This window comes from Neopelma chrysocephalum, unplaced genomic scaffold (assembly GCF_003984885.1).
Source record: "Neopelma chrysocephalum unplaced genomic scaffold, ASM398488v2 Primary Assembly neopelma1_295, whole genome shotgun sequence".
NCBI classification, from domain to species: domain Eukaryota; kingdom Metazoa; phylum Chordata; class Aves; order Passeriformes; family Pipridae; genus Neopelma; species Neopelma chrysocephalum.
This window is the reverse complement of record NW_020897957.1, coordinates 113,791-118,527: the sequence shown is the minus strand read 5'-3', so window position 1 is coordinate 118,527 and position 4,737 is coordinate 113,791.

Genomic DNA, 4,737 nt, shown 5'->3' with positions numbered 1-4,737 from the left:
TCCTATTTTTTCCATTTTTCCTATTTTTTCCATTTTTCCTATTTTTTATATTTTTCCTATTTTTCCCATTTTTTCTATTTTCCTTTTTTCCTTTTTTCCTATTTTCCCTCTTTTTTCTATTTTTTCCTATTTTTCCCATTTTTTCCATTTTTTCGCTATTTATTCATCTTATTTTTCTATTTTTTTCCTCTTTTTCATATTTTCCCCTATTTTCCCTATTTTTTCTATTTTTCCCTATTTTTCATCTTTTTTAAAATTTTTTCCTACTTTTCCCTCTTTGTTTTCTATTTTCCCTATTTTTTCATTTTTTTTCTATTTTTCCTAATTTCCCCTCTTTTTTCTATTTTCCTATTTTTCCAATTTTTTCTATTTTTTCCTATTTTTCCCTTTTTTTCCTGTTTATACCTCTTATTTTTCTATTTTTTCCTCTTTTTTCCTATTCTTCCCTATTTTTCTTTTTTACCTTTTTCCCCTCTTTTTTCTAATTTCCTATTTTTTCCTATTTTTCCTATTTTTCCTTTTTCCCTGTTTTTCCTCTTATTTTTCTATTTCCCCCATTTTTTCCAATTTTTTTCCTATTTTTTCTTCCCCCTACTTTTTTCCTCTTTTTTCCCTATTTCCCCCTTTTTTCCCCTCCCCCCATTTTTCCTCTTAATTTTCTATTTTTTCCAATTTTTTCCCAATTTTTTCCTATTTTTTCCTTTTTTTCCCTCCTACTTTTTTTACCTTATTCTCCCCCCTATTTTTTCCTTTTTTCCCCTTCCACTTCCTTCTCCTTCTCCTCACTTTCTTCTACCTCAACTTCTCCTGAGTTAAAAAGCTTTAAATACGACTCAGGTACGTTTTAGTTGCCATAATTTGCACATCTCTCCCCTTCCTCAGCCATCCCTGCTCTCAACTCTGTTCTCTCATCACCAGCCTGAATATTTTCTCTGCTCCTCTCGTTTCCCTTGGCTCAGGTGGATCAAAGCTTCCTTCCACCAACAGGCAGGAACTGGGAAGAGGTGCCTGTATTCCTGAAGCTGGTGGGCTTGGAGCAACCTCAGGATAACTCAGCAGCAACTCCAGCACAAAGGCTGTAGTGGCTTTTATTAATTAGTGCCTGGAGTGACCTTCAAGAGTGGCCTGGACATCTGCAGTGAGCTCTGATCCAGCTCTGAGGAATCAGAATGTGGGAATTCTGCTCTTAATGGACTGGGATTATCTGTTATATTTCATTCTTCCCATGGGAAATGTTAGGAAGCTTTAAAATTTAAAAAAGACTGAAAGGTTATGGTGGTGTTCAGAGCTCCCAGATAAAAAGTGGGACTCTGAGGCATGAACCTGCTCTCCAAAGGGATTCAAGCCTCTCAGTTTTTGTGGAATTTCACTTATTCCCAACATGCCAAACCTGGATGGGAATGCAGGGAAGAACAGGCAGCTCCTGAAGCCTGAAGGAGAACAAGGATGAGTCGGGAAGGGTTTGGTACAGCTGGGAGGACATTCCTTGGGATAAGGAGTCTCCTGGGTGGAAGTGCTCCCTGGGATGACATGGAATCACCACACTGACAGAAATAAGCAGGAAGCTCATCCTGTTCCTGGAAACACAAGTTTTAGATGCCTTTTCTTAACGGAGTTCTTCAAGCTTTTATAATTAAACACACCTATCAACAGAACTTGGGCTTGAGTTTAAGGCTCAAAGAGTGAGGGGATTTTAGGTAAATTTAGGTATAATTTCCTTCTTTCTCTACCCTTTTGGCACAGGGATAGTTTAGACTGGTCACCTGAGCCATTATCTTTGCACAGGACACCCAGAAACTCAGCTTGGAGCAGGTTCCTAAACCCAGGCAGCAAAACACCTCAGCTCTGGCACCAGGGGTTATTTGGATGCTGTGTTGGTGTCTCAAATAGATTTTGGGGGAAATTCCCACATATCCAAGTGGTGGCTGTCACTTATATCCTTATTGCAGGGATGGAAAAACCAGCTGGGATGCTCCCACTGCAGCCTGGAAAACCAGGAAGAGCTGAGGGATGAGGCAGCGTGGATAAGCAGGGATTTTGGGATGAGATGTTGGCTGTGTCCTTGACCTAATGTGCTTCATCCCCTTCCAAAAAGGAATCTGGGGGAAAATTTGCAGGAAAGACGCAGCTTTTCCATTGTTATTTAAGGAGTCAAAACAGTCCTGGCCTTGTGAGATGGGCTGAGGGAGGGCCAGCCTTGGCCAAACGTGGGGCTGTTTGGAATATCCATGCTCCGAGTCGGGAACTGCCGCCTGCTCTGGTCTCCTGGGTCAGGAGAGGGCCAGAATGAAGGGTGGGGTCAGGGATTTCATGGCTTGCTTCTGTGAGTGGTAATTAAATCAAGCTTCTCCTCAGATGTAGTTCTGGAGCCACCCAGAATTTGATCTTTGCCTTTCCACAAACACCAACTCCGAGCGTGTTGGACCAGGACGTGAAACTCGTGGTTCTCTTCCCCTTCTCCCTCTGGGATTCCTCATCCCTCTATTTCAACATTCCCGTTTAGAAAGAACAGGATAACGAAACTCTGGATGTGTTTTCAATCCCGCTGTTTAAAAGCCAGGTATTAATAACACCAAGTGCTCACATCATTCCTGCTCCGAGGAGTTTTCCAAAAACTGACTCTCCAAAGATTTATGTCCACTTAGGCTTCATCAGCTTTTATTCCAGAGCAGCCAGGACATACTTTGGCTTGGTTTATGCTGTAATTCAGATCCCTGTTGCCCTTTGGAAGTTGGGATCTCTACAAAACCTTCCCAAAGCTCTGCCATAAAGCCCTACCTGGAAAACCTCCATGCCAACATCTCCTTTAGAGGAATCTTGGGGACTTTGTCAGCTGTTGTTGGTCTCAGCCAGGCTCAGAGAGTGGTGGGAACGGTGCTGCATCCAGCTGGGATCCGGGCACTAGTGGTGTTCCCAGGGATCAGTGCTGGGCCCAACCCTGTTTAATATCTTTATTGATGATTTAGATGAGGGGATCGAGTCCACCATCAGCAAATGTGCAGGTGACACCAAGCTGGGGGGGAGTGTCGATCAGCTGGAGGGCAGGAGGGCTCTGCAGAGGGACCTGGAGAGGTTGGAGAGTTGGGCTGATTCCAAGGGGATGAGGTTCCACCAGGCCAAGTGCCGGGTCCTGCACTTTGGCCACAACAACCCCCGGCAGCTCCAGGCTGGGCCAGAGGGGCTGGAGAGCAGCCAGGCAGGAAGGGAGCTGGGAGTGGGGATGGACAGGGAGCTGAACAGGAGCCAGAGTGTGCCCAGGGGGACAAGAGGGCCAATGGATCCTGGCCTGGCTCAGGAACAGTGTGGCCAACAGGTCCAAGGAAGTGATTCTGCCCCTGGACTCAGCGCTGGTGAGGCCACCCCTGGAGTGCTGTGTCCAGCTCTGGGCCCTCAGCTCAGGAAGGACATGGAGGGGCTGGAGCAGGTCCAGGGAAGAGCAGCGAGGCTGGGGAAGGGACTGGAGCACAATTCCCATGAGGAGAGGCTGAGGGAGCTGGGGGGGCTCAGCCTGGAGAAGAGGAGGCTCAGGGGAGACCTCCTCACTCTCTGCAACTCCCTGACAGGAGGGGGGAGCCAGGGGGGGGTTGGTCTCTTTTCCCAGGCAACTCTCAGCAAGACAAGAGGGCTCAGGGTCTTCAGCTGTGCCAGGGGAGGTTTAGGTTGGATATTGGGAAGAAGTGTTTTCCAGAGAGAGTGCTCAGCCATTGGAATGGGCTGCCCAGGGAAGTGGTGGATTCTCCATCCCTGGAGGTGTTTAAGGACAGACTGGATGTGGCATCAGTGCCATGGGCTGGGAACCACGGCGGGGTTGGATCAAGGGTTGGACTGGATGATCTCAGAGGGCTTTTCCAACCCCGCTGATTCCATGATTCCATGATTCTGTGATTCTGTCTTTGTTTTCCCCTTCCCTGAGGAGCTCATTTGTGCTCTCCAGCTCGTTACAGACACTGAATGTGGTGCTGGGGCACCACTGCCCTGCCAGTTCTCAGAATGTGCTCTTGTTGTGTCTCTGTCCCAAAAACCACTGACCACAGGGCACAAAGCCAGGCCATGTGTGTTGAATTATCTGCCTGCTTCACATAAACCCCCAAAAAAACCTGGTTCCTCCTCTTAAGGAAGAATATTTCATCCCTGCCAAAGCCCAAGAGGCCTCATTTAGGTTTACTCTTGCTACTGTGATTATTATTATTATCATCATTGTTATCATCATTACGCTCCTGGAGAAATCTTCTTCAACAATTTATGGTTCTTTCCAAGGCAGAATAATCAGAATATCTTTGAGATTTTCCCAGTCAGGAGATCTTGTCCAGAGGAAGGCCAGGAATTTGATAAGGGGACTGGAGCACCTCCCCTATGAAGGCAGGCTGGGAAATTTGGGGCTTGTTCAGCCTGGAGAAGGGAAGGTTTGGGAAGAAAAAAAGAAAAAAATAAAATAAAAAAAGAGGAATGGAAGGTTTGGGAATGTTTGGGAAGGGAAGGTTTGGGAAGGGAAGGGAAGGTTTGGGAAGGGAAGGTTTGGGAAGGGAAGGGAAGGTTTGGGAAGGGAAGGTTTGGGAAGGTTTGGGAAGGTTTGGGAAGGTTGGAGAAGGTTGGGGAAGGTTTGGGAAGGGAAGGTTGGGGAAGGTTTGGGAAGGGAAGGTTTGGGAAGGTTTGGGAAGGTTTGGGAAGGTTTGGGAAGGTTTGGGAAGGGAAGGAAAGGAAAGGAAAGGAAAGGAAAGGAAAGGAAAGGAAAGGAAA